The 12,104-nt window shown below is 49.2% G+C and overlaps 2 protein-coding genes and 1 pseudogene across 20 annotated transcripts in view; 1 reads left to right on the forward strand and 2 right to left on the reverse strand.

Annotated features, from left to right (window-relative positions):
• Positions 1-4,819, reverse strand: part of TSC1 (TSC complex subunit 1) — a 50,569-nt gene extending 45,750 nt beyond the window's left edge. For 3 of the 11 annotated variants that reach the window (XM_072778476.1, XM_072778464.1, XM_072778473.1), the window contains exon 1: positions 4,086-4,243. The gene's annotated coding sequence lies outside the window, so the exon portion shown is untranslated. Of the gene's footprint in view, positions 1-3,072; positions 3,309-4,085; positions 4,264-4,794 lie in introns of those variants that run through there. The other 8 variants (XM_072778465.1, XM_072778475.1, XM_072778470.1 and 5 more) reach the window with 7 other exon arrangements.
• GFI1B (growth factor independent 1B transcriptional repressor) overlaps positions 4,598-12,104 on the forward strand; it is a 30,272-nt gene continuing 22,765 nt past the window's right edge. For 4 of the 9 annotated variants that reach the window (XM_072778500.1, XM_072778503.1, XM_072778502.1 and 1 more), the window contains exon 1: positions 4,598-5,447. The gene's annotated coding sequence lies outside the window, so the exon portion shown is untranslated. The remainder of the gene's footprint in view (positions 5,448-12,104) is intronic. The other 5 variants (XM_072778498.1, XM_072778499.1, XM_072778501.1 and 2 more) reach the window with 3 other exon arrangements.
• LOC140605914 (malate dehydrogenase, mitochondrial-like) lies at positions 10,531-11,549 on the reverse strand (annotated as a pseudogene).

Genomic DNA, 12,104 nt, shown 5'->3' on the forward strand with positions numbered 1-12,104 from the left:
TGAGATTAGCAGTTCATGTCATTTATCGAACTGAAAGATGAAATGTTTGGGCTCTGAAGCCAGTCAACAGGGTTCAAATCCCAGCTCAGAAGCTGAGTAAGTGACCTTAGGCCTGTGTCCTCATCTCCCTACCCTGTCTATTAAGGCTGTGGGAAGAGTTCACAGAGATCATACATGTGAAATACTTAGCGCAATGTTAGGCACATAAGTACTCAACAAGTATAAACTTGATTATAACAGTATTACTAATAAATAAAATGTATTGCCAGGTACATTAAGGCTTAGCAGTCTCTCCATGTAACAACTTGCATGTGAAACATTGATAAAACTATTCCATAATTTAAAATGGATACACTTCGTGTTTGCTTCTGTGCTCTGTGAATCATTCAAAGCAGCATTGGTCTTACCCAATGCTAGCAGATGTTAATAAGGTCACTACATCTGTTCTTCCTTATCACTCCCTTCTGGAACTTCCATCACCAACAGAAAGGCAAAACTGTCCCTTGTTACTCAAATGCTTCAGGGTCTCTACTGTCTTTACGTTAGAAAGTGACCTGTGAGTTGTAGGCCAGTAACTACCATGCCTTGTTTTGTATCAGCAAGGTTTTTGAGGCACTTTACTCATTAGATGACAATCTGAATTCATTCATCTGTTACCTTTTGCTACTTCCCTCGACAGAACAAAAGTTAGCACTGTACAAGGGACAAGAAGAAACTAGCAAGATCCTAAGATCATATACCTTATTTATATATAAAAAGGTATTCACTCTTTTTGGACGGTTCTTTTTAATTTATTCATCTCCCCCCAAAAACACAGACATCAGATATTAAATGGCTAATTTCTCATAACTACAGGCTTAAAAAGTAAATTGGAAAAAGAACAATCTCAAATTGTTGATGGCAGACCTCTTTCAAACCAATTTAAATGGTAAAAAAAAAAAAAAAAGAATATTGTCGTGCAAACTAAATTATACAAAGCACTGAGGTGAAAAAACTTGAGTGTGAATGTATGCTAATTACACATATTTTTTAAAGCAAAAAGCTGCAGGTTTAAATGTTATTGAGTACATTTTGCTTTCATGCTTAATTTCAACTACATACATGGCAAACAAAACTAAGACAGATAAAACTAACCTCTCAAAGGGAGACTTATGATGAACTTATACGGAATTACATTTTCAAAAAGCATGTGATATAAAAGAAAGGACAAACAAGTCATCACTCAACGGGTCAGGCTAAGCGTCACCAATTTCCTTACTTATTATAAAGCCATTAACACTTGGACTCAATCAATTTAGTCAGAATGTTTAGCTGAAGCCCCAGGAGGACCTGAAATCCCAGAAATTTCGACTCAGAAATACTCTAATTCACAATCCAACTCTCTTATTTCACAGATGAAGAAACTGAAGCTCAGAGAACTTCAATGGCTTGTTAAAAGTCGAAAGCTATTTGATTTTAAGGAAACCTTAAAATGGTGTGTTCCTGTCTTTGGCTCATTCCGATGAGCATCCAAGAGTATACAATGAATTCCAGAAAAAGCTAAGTTTAGTCCACTATGGCTCTGGAACCCAGAAAAGAAAAATCCCTGTACCCCAACAAATGATAAAAGAAGACAAAGCTACAAAATCAAGTCAGCTATAGTTGAGAGCCCACCCCACTCACTCACCACTACCCACACCAGAGGTGAGACACTATTTTAGGAAGATGCCTCTGCAATAAATTATACATTAAAGGAAAAATAGCCAAATTGATACTCGAAGCCACTGGTCTTCAACCTCTGGTGTACATGAGAATCTTCTATGACTTCTTCCAAAATATATATATCCAGGGTATCCTTGAAGACCAAAAATGTAGGTCCTCCTACTATGAGGCTAGACATCCGAGCGTGGAGTTCTGACGAACACTACTGCTTGAGATCTCTTCCTGGCAATTTTATTATTCTGTAAATACTAAATAGACAGGTTTATATTTGTTTTGTCCTAGTAACACTGTTCAGTTTCAGCTCCCAACTGAAACCAAGCTTGCACAAAGGGCATCAGATTACACCACAACAGTAGCAGTATGGGATGTCTTCGCTCTTAGCCCAGCGAAGGGAGAGGTACAACTGAGTCACAGGACTTGAGACGCTCCAACTTAACGAAGATAAGTAAGAAGGCCAGCAGTCGCCTAAGAATCTGTCTGACTAGGAATTTAAAAACATACCACGTCTTTCTGACACCAGGAAATGCATGAAGTGAAGAAAGCTTACATCATCTACCCTTCCAGGCACGTGATGTAAGAGTGTTTTGGATAAGATATTAACTTTAGTAAGAGGATATTTTCATTTTACATCTTCTATAAATACCCTTTAGGTTTACACCGGGTGGTTAGAGGAAGATTCTGCAGCTCCCCAGGGCAATGGCAAAGAATGCTTCAGTGTTTCTGAGGAGCCTCATTTGCCTGATGCATGACTGTTACAGGTGCATTTCCCTGCACAACCCTAAATCAGCTTTCACATTTGCATATTCCAGGTTTACTCAGGAATGCTCAACTTAAGAATCACAGGTGGTTGCTCAGTAAATCAAGGGCTCCCAGAAGATTCGGTTTTATAATGCTTCTTGAAATTTACAGCTCCGCTTTGCCGGAATGTTTGAATTCAGATGACTCCAAGTTGATCCCAAAATTATAAATCAAAGCATCTCAGAAGAGTATTATTCTATTTTAGTACTTTTACAAGCTCTCACTATGTAAAGTGAAGTGCTATTTCTATGCTTTCTATAAAAAAACCCCAGCAAGGATTTTAGTGGGCCTTCTTTCTGCGGTAAACGCATCAGGTTTTATAAAAACACCAAATACTTCCCAGCCTAATTCAGACTAACATATTTACAAGCACAACGCTGCCATCCCGAACAAGGCTAAAGTGAATGCGCACCCAGAGCTCTGCACCTATACAAGCCCTCTTCAAAATTAAACACACACACGGACAAGAGGCGCTTGTGCACACACTCTGGCCACTTGATTCTAATCGCTTGATTACAATGACAGGCTGGCTTTGCTCAAGTAACTGGTAAAGGAGAGTATAAACAGAGGAACCTGAGTCTAAACGATGACAGAGGCACAGTCCTTGGAACCCCCGCGGCACAGTCCGTGCTAAACCCCAGTTTCAGCCCTGGCTCAGCTCATCCCAGGGGTGTGACCTTGGGCCAGTAGCCCTAATCTCTCCGGGCCTCGGTTTCTTTGCCAGAGAAGTGGAAGTATTAACAGCGGCCGCCTCTTGCCCTGGTCACAAGGGCTGAAGGCGAGGGCGGCTGCAAAGCACTTCCACAGCGAGTACTGCACGAGCCCGAGCTGCGGTTATCAGGCAGCCGCGCCCCCCGCCCAGCTCCCCCACCCCCCAAACCCAAGGCACGGGAAGCAAGACTCTTGAACGGGAGACACAAAGAGCTTTAATTCTAAAAGGTCTCTCAGACCGCGGGCTCTTCGTCCTCCGGCTCCTCAAATGAATGAACGAGCGCCGGGGAGCGGCTCCGCAGGCAGCTGTCACCGCTGCGGACTCAAGACAACCGCCTTCCACCGTCGGTCAGGCGGCAGCGGCACGCGGGGAGCGAGGCCCGGCCGCCCGCACGCCCCGGCCGAGGCCCCGAGCCGCAGCACGCCTCCATTCATTCTCCCGCGCGCCCCCCGCCCCGCGCCCCCCGCCCCGCGCCCCGCCGCCGGCCCCCGCCCCCCCCGCCCGCGCCCCCGCCCCCGCCCCCGCCGGAGCCTGTCACCCGCCGACCCACCGACGGAGGCCGGGGCCGGGGCCGGCGAGGGGGCCCACCGCACCGCTGCCCTCGGCGCCGCGCCGGGAGCGCCACCATCCCCTCGGCCGCCGAGGACGGGCGACGCGCCGGTCCCGCCCGCCTCTCCTCCCCGGGGACTCGCCGGCTCCGCGGGGCCCCGCCACAGGGAGGGGAAAGCTCTCCGAACACCCCTTCCCGGGCTTCCCTCTCCGGCCGGCGAGCCCCTCGCCCCGGCCCCTCGGGGCCTCCCGGGCCGGGGCCACGGCGCCAGGGCCGCCCCGAGAAGCCCCCAGGAAAAGGAGGGGGCGACACCCCCATACTCACCCACCGTCTCCTCCCCCTCGGCTGTTTACCTCACAGCTCCTCCAGCCTACAGGGCGCCGCCATCTTGGACGCACAGCACCTCCCCCCGGCGTGAAGTGGCCGCGGCCGCTGCGGCCTCCGCCGCGAAAAAGAGTGCCCGGCCGGGCCTCGCCGCCCCCGCGACCCCGGCGGCAGATGACCGCGGCCGGCAGCCCCGCCGGGCGCACGAGGCCGTCCCGTTCATTCCTGACGATGCCAGCCGGTCGACAAGGGGCCCAGGAGACTTTGAAGGGAAGGGGGCGGGGACTGGCGGAAGGATCCCGAAAGGAGGTCGCTGAGCGATCTTGTGACTCCGAAGGAGGCGAAAAGAAGGGCCGGCGCGGCGGGAGGAGCCACGCGAGGGGGCGAGGGGCGGGGCGGAGGTCACGTGCCCGGCCGGGCGGGAGGGGCCGAGCCGGAGGCGTAAACAAGGTGGCGGGGCTGGGTGTGGCTGCGGGGCCTGGGGCCTTCCCTCGGGCCGCCCCCGCCCCTTCCCTCGGGCCGCCCCCGCCCCTACGGACCCGGGCTCCCCCGACCCGCGGGCTCGGCCCCGCCGCGGAGCCGCGGTCGTCTTTCCTGAGTCGCCGCCGGGGCCCGCGCGGGTGAAGGGTCCGCCCTGGAACCTCGGAGCGGCCGCTCAGCCCGGCCAGGAGGGAGCAGCTGCCTTTGCGGAACATTTGCAAAAGCCCACCTTGCTGACGCTTCGGACGTGGCCACGGCAGCTGTGGGAGGCCACCTTGGGCTGAGCAGGCAGCTTTAAAATAAGCGGCCTCGATTCCGTGCCTGCTGCTTCTTGGCTGCTGCGAACCGGACAAGGACTTCTCTGAGCCTCAGTTTCTTCCCCTGTGAAACGGGCTTAATGGTGTTCCCCAAGGGAGGATTCAAGTCCCAGGCGCAGTAAAGGCTCCACAGGTGATGCTCGACATCGGAGGCCGGATGTGATAAGCACTATGGTACAAAGAGAGTGAGATGAGTCTAAAAGTGGATTTTTGAAAGGTCTTTGAGGGAGTGGGTATCTGTTTGGTTTTAGGTTTTATGAAATAAGCTTCATGAAATAGAAAGGGAGAGGCGGTTGGAAGGAAAAGAAGCACCAAGGAAGCAAGAGCCTGCCGACAGTAAATGCTGGATGACTTATGGGAATAACAAGTTTTGTCATGGGAACCAGTTGGGTCACAATGCAAGTCAGCCTATGATTTAAGGGGCCAGATGTGTAAGTGGCAGCACAGTGGGTGCTGTCAGAATTCCCAGAGGCCCAGCGTGGTTCCAAGTCTACGGCTGCTGCTAGCTTGTATGGTGCCTTTGTGAGAATCAGAAAGAGACACCCGTTCTGAGCCCACGGCCCATGTGAGCAGAGCCCAGGGTGTATTTCAGCCCTTACCCTCCCACCCCTAAACCTCCTGGTTGTCCCTTATAGCACAACCTTTATAACCATGCTGGCTTATGGGGGAGGTGGGCATTGAGCTGGGGATTCAACCAGACTAACGTGGTTAAAGAAGCGGGGAGGGCAAGAGTTCTTGATTCACATAGACCAGAGTCTGGGTGCAGGTTTCTGCCATTGTACCAGCTGAGTTACTGTCAGTTTCTTCATCCACTACATGGGGAACGATAATGCCTGCCTAGTGGGGATGTGAAATTGAATCAGTGAGACATTAACATATAACTAGGGTAAAACCTAGTTCAATAAATGATACTAATGTTACTGTGTTAATTGTGCTCACGGCCAGCATCCATCACTCTCAGGAGCTGATCCACCAAATGCTAAATTCTGTGTAGCCGCCCAGCTTGGGGTACAGCGATGAAAAGGTCTGGGGAGAATGAGAAGGATCCGGTTTCTCCCAGTGCCGCCAGTCCACAAACCATTTCACAGGAATGGACTACTGCCTTTGCATTCATACCAGGGCAGGGACTCAAGTGCATTCAGAGATTTCTGAGTCCAGTGATTGGAACACTCAGGTTAAGGGGTGGAGTTGGGGGCCAGGCACTGCTCCAGAGCTCTGACCCACGAACCTCCCTCCCTACCCCCAATTTTCCTTGGCTCTCTGACCTCATCCTGCTGGAATGTTCTTCTCTGTGGAAGGGAGCAGTGATCCATGGAGCTCATCAACTGCTGGCCCCCAAGGGGGGCATAACCACATTGTTAACTGTTTATACAGTGTCTGGAAGAAGAATGGTAATTGTTCTCTCCATATGGACCACCAGGGGCTTGCAAGAAGAGGCCAGAAAGAACAGGCAGAAGCAGCCTGGCTACCATCCCCTGCCACTCTTAGTTCGGACTGCCTGGATCTTTTCTCCTTCTCTGGGATTAAGTTTTGTCATTTGCTGAGTAGATGTTAATGAGACCACTACCTCCCAGGCACCACCCTGGAGCCTCCTTGTGGCAGGGGCTCCACGGCTGGGCTTTCTCTCTCCACCAGCCATGGTCCACCTCTCTGAACAAAGGTGCTGAGCCTGTACTGGCAGGTGGTGCTACATGGGGACAGCCACAGTATCACCTTCAGGCCATAGGCACCTGGGCCCAGCCTAGCCAGTCAATCCCAGATCCCCATGGTTTAGCCAAAGTGATTGGCCTTTAGACATGTGACTTGAGCTGGACCAATCAGGGTGCTTCCCTGGGTCTATAAATGGATGCTAAAACAGAAATTGGGTTGCTAAGCTGGGATGAAGAAGCTGTGATCCTCCACCTTCCCATCTCCTCCATCAAGCTCTGAGAAAAGTCCAGCCAAAAGATAGGAAAGACCTAGATGGAGACAGAGATATGAAAAAGAAATATAATTTGCTGTCAGGGGATAAATAGAAGGGTTGGAAAGGACAGAAATTTTCAGAGTCCTTAAGGACAGAGTTGCTCTGGCCTCCTGAATTCCATGAGGCAACAACTATTTTTGCTGATGCTAGTTTGGGTTGTAGGTCTCTCTCTTTTGCAAACAAAAGGCCTTCCAGATGCAATGAGATCTGAAGGCCTTGGGAAGGACGCCACTAGTTCAAAGAACTTCTACCTCAGTGCCTTAATTTCATCCATCCCCATGGTCCTCTTGCCTCGGCTTTCAGCTTCTGTATGGCAGCCTCATGCCAGTGACACTGCCTCCAGCGGCCACACATCTCGTGCAGGTCCGAGTCCACATTTCTGGTGGTAGCCTCCACAGCTCGGGATCCTGGTCTCTTCAGCAGCCCCTCGCTGCCTAGCACTGTGTCCAAAAGACAAAGATGATACATGTCTAACATACACGACTAGATATATGCATGTGCTTTGAACTCACGTAAATAGTTTATGTTTCAGATGGCAATCTGTTTCTTACTTTTTTCCCCACTCACCATTGTTTTGAGACTCTGTGCATGTTGCTTTGCATTTATCTAGCCAGTAGCTTCTAACTGCTAACAGTTATTCAATGATGCAGATCTACCCTGATCTACTGTCTACTCTCCCAGGGAATGACAGCCACAGTACCACCAGAAACAACACTGTGAGAAACATCATTGTCCTTGTTCCCTTATGGACACGGCTGAGAATCTCTTTGGGATGCATATCTAAAACTGGTGGAGGACTTAGGTTTTGTTTGTTTGTTTTGTTTGTTTGTTTTTAGAGAAAGTGTCTTAGCTTTATTGGGGTATAATTGATTTACAAAAACTTGCACACATGTTGTTGTCCACATCTGGATGCCTGTGGACATATGCATATACATGTGATACCATCGCCACATCAAGTTACTAAGCACATCTGTCACCTCCAAAAATTTTGCACAGACATACCACCACATTATTCCCCGGAGGGCTGCTCCAGTCTACTCCCCAACTAGAAGTCCATGGAAGTGCCCCCATCCCCGCCAACATTTGGCATTGACTAGCTCTTTCATTTTTTTCAGCATAATAGGGCTATAATGACATGTTCTTGTTTTAACTTACCTCCCTCTATTAGCGAGATAGAGTGTTTCATCATATTCTTGTTTTTTTTTTTTTTTAACTTTTTAATTTACTTATTCATGAGAGACACAGGCAGAGGGAGAAGCAGGCTCCATGCAGGGAGCCTGATGTGGGACTTGATCCCGGGACTCCAGGATCACACCCTGGGCCAAAGGCAGGCGCTAAACCGCTGAGCCACCCAGGGATCCCCCATCATATTCTTGTTAAGCTTGTGGGTTTCTTCTGCTATAAATTGCTGATCCTTATCTTTTGACCATTTTCGTGGTAGTTGACAGAGTTACTATCTTTCCCTTGTTGATTTGTGGGGAACACCTCCTATGTTCTAGCAATGTACCCCTTGTCGGCTACAGATATTCCCAACGTCGCCCCCAATTTGTTATCATCCTGTTTTTCTTAAGAGTTTATTTATTTATTCGTGAGAGACACAGAGAGGTGGAGACATAGGCAGACAAGGAGTTCAATGCGGAACTCGATCCCAGGACTCCGGGATCATGACCTGAGCCAAAGGCAGATGCTGAACTACTGAGCCACCCAGGTGCCCCTGTTATCATTCTATTAACTGTATCGTAATTCATTTGAAAGGAGACATTAATCCTGATGTTATCAAATTCATCTTTTTTTCTTTTTGAGACTTACACTTTGGATTTTTTTAAAGATTTTATTTATTAATGAGAGACAGAGAGAGAGAGGCAGAGACACAGGCAGAGGGAGAAGCAGGCTCCCCTCAAGGAGCCCAATGTTGGACTTGATCCAGGACCCTAGGATCATGCCCTGAGCCAAAGGCAAGACACTCAACCGCTGAGCCATCCAGGTGTCCCTACACTTTAGATTTTTGAAGTTTTGTTTAAGAATGCCTTTTCTGGGTGCCTTGGTGGCTCACTTGGGTAAGCATCTACCTTTGGCTCAGGTCATGATCCTGGGGTCTTGGGATTAAGCCCCATGTCGGGTTCTCAGTGGAGAGCCTGCTTTTCCCTCTCCCTCTGCCTGCTGCTCCCCCTGTTTGTGCATGTGTGCTCTCGCTCTGTCAAATAGAATCTTTAAAAAAAAAAAAAAGAAAAAAGAAAGAGAAAGGAAAGAAAGAAAGAAAGAAAGAAAGAAAGAAAGAAAGAAAGAAAGAAGGAAAAGAAAGAAAAGAAAGAAAAGAAAGACAAAAAGAATGCTCTTTCCAACCCTTGTCTTAGTCAGAAAGGAGAACTGGTCATGGTGGCTACAGGTGTGCAGTACACAGACCAGGTTGTCTGGTGAGGCCAGAAAGGCCCTGGGGAGTTGGAATCTTGGGTTTACAACCCACCTGTGTGGCCTGGATGAGTTGCTGAGCAAGTTAAGTTTCTGCACCCGGAGAATGGGAATGGTGACCATACCTTAACCACCTGATTCAGAGGGTTGCAGGGACAGTCAACCATGAGACACAGAATACCTGCCATAGCATGGGCATCAATAAACATTGTTTTTGCTCTTACCTGCCATATGAATGTTAGGCTGCCCTAACAAAGTGCTATAAGTGGGATGCTAAAAACAATAGAAATGTATTTTCTCACTGTCCTGGAAGCCAGAAGTCTGAAGTCAAAGTGTGGGCAGGGTTGGTTCATTCTGGAGGCTCTGATGGAAAATGTATTCCATGCCTCTTTCCTGCCTTGTGGTGGTGCGACAATCTTGGACATTCTGTGGCTCATAGCTGTGTCACTCATTTCTCTGCTTCTGTTTTCATGTGACCTTCTTCCTGGGTGTCTTCACATGGCCCTCTTCTCGGTATGTGTCTGCTTCTCTTCTTATAAAAAGGCTGTCATTGGATTTAGGCCCCACATTAATCCAAGCCAGCATGATTTCATCTGAACTGCACTACACCTGTAAAGACCCTATTTCCAAATAAGGTCACATTCTGAGGTTCCAGGTAGACATGAATTTTGGGGAAGAACATTATTCAATCCCCTGTGCATGCTTTCAAGGAGCATAGAATCCAGCAGATGGAATGGGAGGGACCAACCATACTGTGATTCGGAGTCAAGTCCAGCCCAAGATCAACTTGCAGTGAGGGCCACTTACTGGTGGGGGTGAGTTATGAACTTTGCTTCTGGATCAGGAGTTTGCTAAATGGTGATGCAGCAGAGGGGCTGTACAGGAGGAAGACCCAGCTTGAGCCAAGGCATTCCAGCAAGATGACCTACGGCTGTTTGCTTGATAAATGGTCAGATTTAAGAGATGTGTGAAATTGAAGCTAAAAATGTCAGCATATGGAGGGCCTCAAGGTAAATAAGAAACCTCAATTATATCTGGAGGCAGTGAGGGGCCCCTGAAGGTTTGTGTGTTGTCTGTTGGTTTGTTTGTTTGTTTTTAAAGAAAATGCAAGCCTGCTTTTATTGATGCACGCATCGATGGACCTGCAATTGGAAGGGGTGGCGACATTAACATGACACTCGTGGTTTGGTTAACAACGGAAACATGAGGACAGGAGATGGCTTTGCAGGGACATGATGCCTTCATAAGTTGGGGAAACTGCTAGCTGCCTGCCCTCTCATTTCATGTTCTTCACAAACTCCTCTCCCTTCTTGATGGAGGGCTTCAGCTCGGGGATGGTTTCCACTATCATCTTCTCTTCAAAAGGGGAGATCTTGCCAATGCCTAGATTCTTTTTTGATGCTCTTTTCCCCCAGCAGTAACGATGTGGAGAAATAGGCACAGTCTGCTTCCTGGGATTTAATGAAGGAACATTCAACAACTCCTTCCTTTCCGTTCATTGCATCCACAAGGCAGAAGACAAACCGGGCTCCAGCATACACCCTCCCCACCATGGGCAGGGTGGCAGAGCCTGCTCCAGCTTTGGCCTTCACCACCTCCGTGTGGCCTCCTGGATCCACCCAGTCAGCTGGTCCTGGGGAAGGTCCACCTTGGGAGTGCACTGAGAGATTGGGGAGCGGGGGGGATGATGGTCTTCCCGGCATGACCGCCAATGACAGGAACATTGACTCACATGGGATCCAAACCCTTCAGTTCTGCAATGAAAGTGTTGGCCCTGACAATGTCCAGGGTTGTCACCCCAAAGATTTTATTGGAGTCGTAAGTTTATGTTTCTTGAAAACCTCCAATGCAATTGGGATGGTGGAGTTGACCGGATTTGAAATGATGCAGATCGTGGCCTCAGGGCAATACTGGGTGCCGGCAGCAGTCAGGGTGGCCACAATTGAGGCAGTGGTGTTGAACAGGTTGTCCCGTGTCATGCCTGGTTTTCTCGGGACTCGGGCTGGAATAACCACCACATCGCAGGCTTTGAGGCAATCCGGCAGCTGCTCAGGTCCGAGGTAGCCTTTCACGGTTGCTCTGGTCTCAATGTGGCTCAGACCTGTGGCCTCTCCAGGCCTATGAGCAATATTGTAGAGGGTCAGGCGGTTCACTAAGGGGTTGTTCTTGAGAAAAAGTGCAAGGGGCTGCCCAATTCCTCCGGAAGCCCCAAGCACGGCTACCTTAGCATTGTTCTGGGCCGGGGAGCTGAAGCTGCAGTGGAGAGCGTGCAGGGCGGGCGAGGGCGGAGAGCATGTTGGTTGGAGCAGGCAGGGAGCCGAACAGCAGGCGAAGGAACTGGCGGCTGGCAGGTGACACCAATGACTCTGTGTGTTGTCTGTTGAATATTGCCAAAGGTTTAACCTTGACTCTGATGCCTACTAATTTAACTTGGAAATGCTGAGCTGGCTGTCTTTTTGGGCAAATCCCCATCATACCTCTGTTCCTCCCTTGCAGTGCTGTGTGCAGGGCCACATTCCACAGAGGCCCCGTGTTAGTCTCATATTCACCATGACACCTCCCCTGCTCCACAAAGCACCGGAATTCTCAATTAGAGGTTCTATGTTAGTCGTGTCTCCTCTGAAGAATACACAGGGATCATTTTAAGTTTAGATCCCTACCTCACACTCTATGCCAGAATAAACTCCTAAGGGACTAGAGCTCTGTCGAAAGTAACAACACACAAGTGCTGGAAGAAAACATTAGTGAATTTTTGGACTCAGATGAAAAAAAATCTTTCCAGAAATGGCCGAAAAGTCAGACGCAACAAAAGAAAAGGCCAACAAATTAGACAGCGTCTCAAAACAGAAC

Source organism: Canis lupus, chromosome 16 (assembly GCF_048164855.1).
Source record: "Canis lupus baileyi chromosome 16, mCanLup2.hap1, whole genome shotgun sequence".
Taxonomy (NCBI): Eukaryota; Metazoa; Chordata; class Mammalia; order Carnivora; family Canidae; genus Canis; species Canis lupus.